Here is a 9,567-nt window from a genome sequence, read left to right on the forward strand (position 1 = left end):
CTTCATAGCATATGTATTTCTCTGGACCTTCTGAAGAAAGAAAAGGCCATTGAGTCATGTCTAAGCATTCTCTCAAAGCTCTAGCTGTCCTTAAAATTGGCACCAATTTTCTCTTTTCTTTTCCTTGCGCGAGGACCTAGAAAGTTTGTCACTTAAGCTCAGCATTAAGAACATAGTTCGCTTGTTCTTAACTACCACTCTTTTTACCATTCTTTCTTATATCATTATTTCTGTTTAGTTCCTGTACCTAAGCTCTCATTTTCAAGCCCATCCACCATGAGTAGCAGCTGAAAGAAAGCATGGAGAGGTATAATTCGTAGGATATATTAAGCTGCTGAGATGCAAAAGATGGGTAATCTTTGTCCTAGTCACCCATACAAATCATTCCAGGATCCAGATTTTGGTGTAAATCTGGGGGGGGGGAATGTGTTGGGGTTTTTTTTTCCTGCCAAGCCACAAGAGATTCAGAACGATTGAGCAAACAGCTGAAACTCAGCATCGTTCAGGTTCAAATAGAAATATATTTTCCATTTGGTGCCTAGCTCTAATACAAATTAATGAACCAAATATGTTTCTAGTGTTATGTGCAAGATTACAACTATATTTCCAGAGATTCTGGTTCTGTTCTGCACAAAATCCTAACAATACTCTACTTAAGTGAAAGCACAGAGTCCAAACCACTACATTTTAATTACTATGCAGCCTCAGATATATTGCCTTTGATATGGAAATGTTCTTGTTCTCTCATCTTCACATACAGTCTCACGCACAGAAATCTTTATCTGATTCATAAAAAATAAACTAGAATCCAATCTCTACACCTGACCTCAGTGCTTAGAAGTTTTTTTTTACTAAGCATAGTGTCACTATAAAAAGAATGGCTAATAGTGGGGTAAAGTTGGATATTCTAAACAATGATGGGAAAGGCCTACAGTTAAGAATTCTGCCCGTATAGTGTTTCTGAGGTTTTACAATCTTCTCTGACTGCAGATGGAACTGGCTATTTGCACCCTCTGTACAGAAATGACAAACTACAACATCCCAACGCTATTCCATCTCCCAATTTAGTCAAAGATGCTTTAAAAATAAAGGTTATGCTCCTACAACATAAATAATTGTCCTTAATTGTTCTCATGCAGTTTTACTTGAAGCTTCTCTCTATATCAATTTACACTTTTAAAAAACATGACATTACCAGAAGTCAGCTAGCAAAACTCTCAGATTTCCTGGTGGCACACAGAGCAGGACCACCTACCCTGTAGGTAGAACTGTTCGGGTATGTTGAAAACATGGCTGCACACGATTTCCATTTTGTTATAACCATATTAACATGAAAATTTTGGATTTCAACAAGTCTAATCTGTTCACCACAACATGAAACTATTCATAATTACAACTTCTGGGATGCCAATACAGTAACTGGAACATGCTGTTTTTATAAACCTATAAATAACCTTTAAGGATAACAATCCCGTCACTGCTGCTTGCTTGCCAATCTCTTCATCAAATTCTACCGAATATTCAGTAAACATCCAATGCATAAATAAATGTAATCTTGCTTACAATATTTTTTATATATACAAATAAGATTCATTAGATACTGTTAACACCTGTGACTCGCAGTGTTCTAGATTAACTGTACCTAATTTATCGTACCTATCTCTGCTTTGAATGGAAATTTTTGCTTAATTTCAAAACAAAAGTTCATCTACTTTGCATTATAAGTCACTGGTAACTCTTACAAGCTCGATATTTTCTGATTAGATAAATACCAATAAATTGAGTTTTAAGCTTTAAACATTCTTTCTTTAGGAATTCATATAAGACTAAAATTTACTGTGTTGTCAAACATACAACATGGAAGGAAAACAATCAGTATGTATCAATTCCTATTTCCTTAACATACATCCAGATTGTCCAAGTTCCTGTTCTATTAACTGAAAGAGAATTATTTAAAATTTCACTGTGTACTTGAATAAATATATGACAGGTATGTGTAACAGCTTTTTAATATCAAATAACGCATAACTTTCCCAAATAAAATGCAAACTGGAAATTGCTACAATATTTTCATATAGGCATCAGAAAACAATGGCTAACTTTAAAATAATTATTAAAGAGATATTTTACAATTACTAAAAGAAATATTTGAAGAACTGAAACATCGAGTCTTAACACACTGAGTTTCTTAATTGGTAGATATGTTCTGGTAGCTAGCCTACTTATGTCTTCTAGTCCACATAATTTACAGTTCAGTATTACAAAATGTGTGTTGTAGTAGGACCTGCAAACCTATTATACCCATCAAGGATTAAACCCATTTAATGCAACAGAACATTCATTCATAGGATTGTACTGTAAATCTTCCAAAGTCAGTGTGGCTTACATTTATGAAAATACAGATAGAATTGCACAGCTATTAGGCATAATAGGCTGTACCAAATAACTATTACACAAATATATATGTTTATTCAACAAAATATCTATTCCAATCTGAAAATTCAGTGAGCAGTCCTTTAAAAAAAAGGAATTCTTTTGCACCAGTTAATAAGAATACAATGAGAAAAACCTATATATTTTCTGGTGTGTGTGTGTGTGTGTGTGTGTGTGAAGTTTACTCATATTCTTTGGTTGCAACCTGTTGCAATACTATAAAAAGGGGGAAAGGAAGAAACATTTTTAGGATCCAAACATTGTCTGAAAAATGAGTTTACAAATGTTTTAAAGAATTGCTAATCTTCCAATAAATTACACTCAAATTACCACATTGGAGAAAACACCTCAGTATCCCAGTGTCAGTCTGAAAATTCTGTTTTTGTAACTGAATTCCAATCCCAGTATATTCACCAAGTGATCGATACATTGAACCAAATTTTTCTTTTACAATTTTACAATAACAATTTAATAAGAAAGCATTCTAAGAAATTAAAATTTTACTTTGGAGCAATGCTTTGCATATATGTTTACCCGCACACAAGTGGGTATATATACAAATGCACATATAAAGTACCATCCAAGCACACTATATTCATGACAGGAACACAATACGAATGTATAATATAGACAGTGTTAAAATATTTAAACAACGCATTCCTTCTCATTACATAGACACACTACATATATAAGAAGCTTGTCATTTTTCAGTTTTTGACCATATATGTTTCAGAAGTCTAACAGCATTTTTGAAAAGGCTTCAGGTAATAAAAGCACTTCCGAACCTGAGTAAGATTATGACTGAAAAAGCATTTTGGTGCTCACCGAAAACAAAACATTTACTTTGTTATGAAACATGGTCTTCATCTTTGTAATAGACTCCCCATCACAAAGATGAAAAAAAATGCATTTATTTATGTATTTTTCTTTCCAGGAACAGCTTGGCCCATTAACCTCTCATTAAAACAGACATGGTCAAAAAACCGGACTAGGATAGAAGGTATGCAAGTCTGAACCAAAAAGATATATGTTTTGCCTCAGGTGAATAGCTCAGCATGAAGTACTGTAATTATCTGTGTGTGTGTGTGTGTGTGTGTGTGTTTTAAAAAATGCTTGCTCTTATTTTAAGGAGGAATAGATTGGACCATGCATGGATAAACCCAGCAATCACTAAAATGGGTTGGAATCTACCTGAACCTTAAAAACAGACAGGCTTTGGAGATTTTTGACCAATGTTCATCACTCCGCCTAAAATCTCTCTGCCACAGGATCCCAATTGCAAGGCTAGCTGCATCACAAATACTGCGTGGAAATACTCTTTCCCTTTACTTAGCAGGCCAATCTGTAGATGCTGAAGTACATTTAAGTGCCACACTGAATTATTGTGTCAAGATATGCAAGAGATGAGAGGGATAGGGTTAAGAAAACACATGGAATTTACTTTCCTGGGTAGCATTTATAGCTGGGTATTCCAAAGAAAGTACTCCAACCAGCTTACAAAGATGAATCAAATCCACAACAGAAGCAAAAAAAAAAAAGAATACTCTTCTAGAACAGGAGTCACCAACCTTTCGGATCTCAGGGACCACTAAATTCATAATTGTAAATCCTGCGGACCACTAATATGATTTTTTTTAAAAAAAAAAATATGATAAATAGTATTTAGTGCAATATTTTAAAAATGCAAATAATTTTTCTGCGGACCACCAAAATTTTCTCACGGACCACCAGTTGGTGACCGCTGTTCTAGAATATTATGGTCTGTATAGCCGACACATTCTCCAATTGTTGGTAGGGAAATGAGATTATTGGAACTGACGCCTGCAGTATGGACGACCCGTTACCACCTCAACACCACCACACGACACCTGCACATCGCTATGATTCACCTACAAACTCAGCCGAAACGTGTCGAAAGATGCCTTTTCCCTGCTGGGCAGACTATAAGCTACTACGACCAAGTCACCCCTTTTTTACGCCAGGGTGGTGGCGTTTATAAGCTTCCTGGGACTAGCCGCTGCGTAAACGAGTTGTGTGGGCAAGTCTACAAAAGAGCCGGGGCAAGGAGGCCACCACCCAACTGAGGCCAAGCCACAGTCTTTGAGTGGTGGTGGTAGAATGAGCGCGAGAGGCGGATCGCAGCCCCGCTGGAAGCAGCAACTCTTTCAGCCGCCGCTTCGTCGCTCGCGCTCAAGCGGACGCTTGGCGGGAAGGCGGGCGCAACGGCGCGTGCTCTTTTTTTTTTTCCCCCCCTTTTGCTGGATGGGCCCCGCTTTAGGCGCTCTGCTCCGGCTGCCCGCCGAACCGTCTGAGGGAAGGGGGGAAAAAAAAACTTTGCAGAAAGGCCGCTAAACCTCTTGAGTGGGTGCGTGGGTGGGGGTTTCTCTCGACATTCACACACACACACAGACACACCGCGCAACAAACACGCATAGACACACTTTCTCAATGGAAGAAGGCAATTCGACAGGGAGCCTGCTTCAGCCACAGGCTGCCTTCCTTTCTCTCCTTCCCCCCCCCCCGCGCCTCCTTGCAAGTTGCAAATTGCCCGCTGAGTTTATATAGAATATAGCGGAACTTGAGCTCAGTCGAGCCCCCCCCCTCCCTTTCCTCTGGCCCTCTCTCTCTCTCTCTCTGTCTCTCTCCCGCCTCGCGCGCAAGGCTCCCCCGCTAACCCTAAGCCTCCGCTCCTTTCCTTCCTTCCTTCCTTCCCGAAGCGTTAGAAAGTCACCGATTGGAGGGAAAGGCCTGCGAATGCAAATGACCTTGGCCTCCCCGACATTCCCTCCCCCCTCCTTCTCGTCCTCTCTCTCCCTCTCTCGCTCAGCCGAAGGGTGTCAAACCAGCTGCGCCCCCCTCTCCCGCCCCAAGCAGAGGAGGCAGCGGGGGTCTCCCCTGCAGCGTTGCTATTGTGGCAGCAGAGAGATCGAGGCGGTCGGCGGTGGCTGTTAGCGGGCGCTAACCCCGTCCCCAAGAACGGCTTAAGGCTCACCACCCACCAGCCTTCTCTAGAGACCTGGATTCAGATCTAAGGGCAGGTGTAATTGTCCAATTCTCTGGATGTCCTAAACACACACACAATCTAAAATCTACATATATGTTTTTCTGCGAGACCTCCTTCCTTCACAAGGGGGAGGGGGGAATCTCTTGCCCAACTTGCATTTGATGTATGAATTCCAGTTATGGATCCTATTCTTTAGCTGAGCAAGCTTGGGACAGAAAGAAAGAAAAGAAAGAAAGAAAGAAAGAAAGAAAGAAAGAAAGAAAGAAAGAAAGAAAGAAAGAAAGAAAGAAAGAAAGAAAGAAAGAAAGAAAGAAAGAGGAAGGAAAGGAAGGAAGGAAGGAAGGAAGGAAGGAAGGAAGGAAGGAAGGAAGGAAGGAAGGAAGGAAGGAAGGGGGCTGCGATCCTCCTCCCATTCTAAATTCGATTCCAAAGTCTAGGTAGTTGAATTGGCTAATTCTGCAAACGGGCTATTGAGAGAGGCCAGGCACAGCAGTATATATATCCCTGTATAGCATTGGGATACAATGTGCTGAATTGGCAGTCTAATTATAAATGTGGCATTTGGACCTCTTTACAAGCCAGTGCCACCTTACCTTATGAGGGAACTTCCAACTACAGCAACTGTTCAAAACAAAATGCCATTACAGGATCAGCTTCATCCAACACTGGAACTAGCCAAGAGATTGTTTTACAAATAGTCTTTCTCACTTAACACAAGAATGTATTATAAGAAACACAGTTAAGGAGAAGGAGGCAGAGTTAAAAAGAAAACGCATCAGAAATTCTCTGCCAGGTGTCAAGCTACTCTGAGCTGCCAACGAAATCCAAGTAACCTAATTATTTTCCTTGGTATCTGTACCTCCCTAAAAATACATTTGAAGTGAGGGGGGGGAGGCAACTCAAATTTATTTTTAAGGAAGATTAAGATACAGATCGAAGAAGAGGTGCACATTCAAAACGCAAAGGCACACACACACAAAATCCTGCCTAATCCATAACTTTAGAATGACAAAGGTTTGAGTTGTACATCCCATTCACTGTCCATGTTAAAATGGGTGAGCATGGAAAGGTTTCAGTACAAATGCAGCCTAGTTGTAAAAAGTGTGTGTATGATTGTCTGCATATATGTGTGTGATGTGTGTGTGTTTGGACATGTGTGGGTGGGTGTGTGGTGGTTGCTACCTTTTCTCTCTCTCCTCCCTCCCTTATCTACTGGTACTTTATGATTTAGTAAAAGATTAAGTATTCTGTTTTGTCCTGAGGTCCCATTCTTTTCAGCCAAAACCATATAGTGAAAGTTCGCAGTATTTTTAAATAAATCTCTTCTCCTTCTCCTCCTCTTCCCCCCCACACTTAAAATTAAAATTAGGTCCAAACTTGCCCATCCTACGTCAGTGGGCTATTAAAAAGAAACCCACACCCGCAAAACGTTTTCCTAATCTGCATAACAACAGGCCGAAAGAGGCTTGTTTATCTCAGAAAGTTTCCGTGTCTGTGTTTTGGGGGAAACACCCTGGAGGCTACAACTAATCTCCTACCCGCAGGCTCCCAAACCCGGGCAGAATCTCCCTGACACCCAGACACAACAACGCTCCGTTGCCTTTTCGACATTTGCCCCTCTCCTCTCGCCGTCCTTAAAAACCACCCAGCAAAACCGCGCAGAGGCAAGCGGCGATGAATCCAATCGAGATCATCGGTGCCTCCGATTGAGCCCACGGGCCTGCTTGGCTCAGGCGGCTGTGCCTCCAGCCGGCGAGGCGGAGCGGAGGCCCCGGAACGGCAAAGGGGACGCCTAAGCGCTGGGGAGCTCCGCGCCATCGAAAGCGGCTTAAATTATTCACGTGCAAGCCGCGGGGGCGCCCAGTGTGTGCGCCGTGCCGGGGAGGACCGACCGCCTTCAATCCCACGCTCGGCTCGCAGACAAACGCGCACCCTTAATCTTGGTTTACAACAGCTTTGGTTTCCCGACTTCGGCAAAGAATTTTAAAATTCACGGGGCGATTTCATGTGGGGTTTTTTTTTTTCCCTTGAAAAATGCGGGGGGGGGAGAAGGGGCGCAACTCAAACGACGCACATCACCGGTTTAAACTCGCCAGACAAGTCCCCGAAGAACAAGCATGCAAGCGTGGTTGTTTGAGAACCGGCAGAATTCCACAAAACGGCACCAAACGCTCAACTATCTTCCTATCGGGACTTCTTAACAAACGCTCAACTCAAACGGGATCTTCTCCAAGCAGCACTTTTGAGGGGAAAGAGGGGGGGGGAGGGCGAGGAGACACCTTGCCGCACTTCCCCCCCCCCCCCGCGCACTTCTGCAAGCCCGTTTAAAATTCCTGCTCCGCGGGCAGCCTCCGGGCGACCAAGGTTGCACAGAAAGGTAAACACAAAACAACAATCACGAAGCCCCAGAGAGCAGAGAAAGAGTGAAGAAAATAAAGAGAGACTTCCTGGGAACTTACTTTACGGTTACTTTAGGCGCTATCCTTTTCTTCCAGCTGGCAAGGAAAGCCGTTTTGTCCAGGTTTAGGTATTGTTGCCTACTTACGGATCAGTCCGTGGCTACGGGGTTTATTTTAATTTATGGCTTATGCATTCTTTTAAGGTCGATTTGCATGACCTCCGGCAAGAGCTAAGACACAGCGAGAACTCCCCCGCTGAATGTAGGGCGAGCCCACAACGCCGCCAAGAGCTCCCCTTCTCATGGTGTAAGCAGAGCCCGGTGTGTTTTTGAGCTCTGTTTTTTTTTTTTTTCCTCGCTCTCCCCCTCCCTGTAGAACACAAATTAGGGTGTGATATCAATTTTAAAGTTTTCGGTATAACTTTATCCTAGCCTCTGCCTGTAGAGAGATAAGGCGCCGCGGACGCGGCAACTCCTCGATAGACTGCCCCTCTGTGGCCAAAGGCAGCATTGCCTCGATCCCTCCCTTCCTTTCTTAAAGATCCGATAGAGATAGATAGATCTATTAAAGCACGCTAGCGCCGAACTTCTTGAGAAGTTTACCCACCTCGAAGTTAGCGGACGGGATTCAAGGCGCTAAACGCACCTCCTCACTCCCCCAACTCCTACTAGCTTTGCGGGCGAAGGCAGGCGCCTCTTGGAGGAATGACAGCCGCTTTGTTGACGTTTAAAGGTTTTATTTTTCTTCTCTTATTCCCCCGCCTTGCCTATGCTAGTATCTCTGTCTTACGCACAATCTCTCTCTCTCTCGAGCGCCATGTGTTCGCAGGCAGGCAGCGGGTGATCTTAAAATACAACATGGATCTGTCACTACGTTTTAAAATAGACGCCACTTGGAGGGCGGAAGGGAAAGGAACCGGGGAGGAGGGTGGTGGGGAGACAAGAGGCAGGGAGGAGAGAAAGAGAGAGGAGAAACGAAGCAGCATTGTTGTGATTTCTCCTCTTTACGCAGACTTGGGATCTTTTCTGAAAACTCACCCCAGATTAGTAGCGCAAGGACTTTCTCCGTCAGTCTGCTGTTCCCTTTCCCAGCCCCATCGCCGCCACCAAGGCAACCCTCCCCAGAAAGCCTAGCAGTAAGGAACCGTGCTGGGGAATCATTCAGAAATCTCTTAACTTCACAAGCTACCTCCGGACGCGGCGGCTGTTGTCGCGGCTGCTGCTTTGGTCAATTGCAACTAACCAGCCCTTAAAGACAAGCGCCAGGAGTACCGTATTCTCTCGCATATGTCGGCACCAAGGAAACGTGGGAGACCCTCTTTACAGCAGGATCGTGAGATCTACACCAAAGCCAAGCTGTCCGGTGTCCCCACCCCCTCTCTCTCTCACACACACAAACACGCACTCGCAACTTCACTCAACCACAGGTCATAAAGATACAATAAGCGCTGCTTGGGTTTCCTGCCAAGTTACCTTCTTCGAGATCCAGTATGTCGATTTAAAAAAAAAAAAAAAAGCCTTGGAATCTTCCTTTAAAAAACAAAAAAAAAAATGTGACGGTAGGTAAGGAAACAGGAGAAGCGCGACTGACTCTAGGACAGCATGAATAAACTGCAAAATAATCTATACTAGCGAAAGAAGCAAGCGCAAAGGGCCGCGGCTGAGGATTCTCCGGGCCATGGTTATGTTGCAAAAAAAATCAGATCTTCGGTATAAGTTTGCTGACGGGTTG

The 9,567-nt window shown here is 43.1% G+C and overlaps 1 protein-coding gene across 13 annotated transcripts in view; it reads right to left on the reverse strand.

Moving 5' to 3' along the window:
* The window catches only part of SOX6 (SRY-box transcription factor 6), a 492,935-nt gene that overhangs the window by 476,860 nt on the left and 6,508 nt on the right, over positions 1–9,567 (reverse strand). For 4 of the 13 annotated variants that reach the window (XM_087879472.1, XM_087879455.1, XM_087879442.1 and 1 more), the window contains exon 1: positions 7,897–8,513. The exons of 1 other annotated variant lie outside the window; for it this stretch is intronic. The gene's annotated coding sequence lies outside the window, so the exon portion shown is untranslated. Of the gene's footprint in view, positions 1–7,896; positions 8,684–8,873; positions 9,086–9,567 lie in introns of those variants that run through there. 8 more of the 13 variants (XM_087879426.1, XM_060687705.2, XM_087879421.1 and 5 more) reach the window with 4 other exon arrangements.

Source organism: Pantherophis guttatus, chromosome 1, assembly GCF_059756535.1.
Source record: "Pantherophis guttatus breed Tessera chromosome 1, ASM5975653v1, whole genome shotgun sequence".
Lineage (NCBI taxonomy): Eukaryota > Metazoa > Chordata > Lepidosauria > Squamata > Colubridae > Pantherophis > Pantherophis guttatus.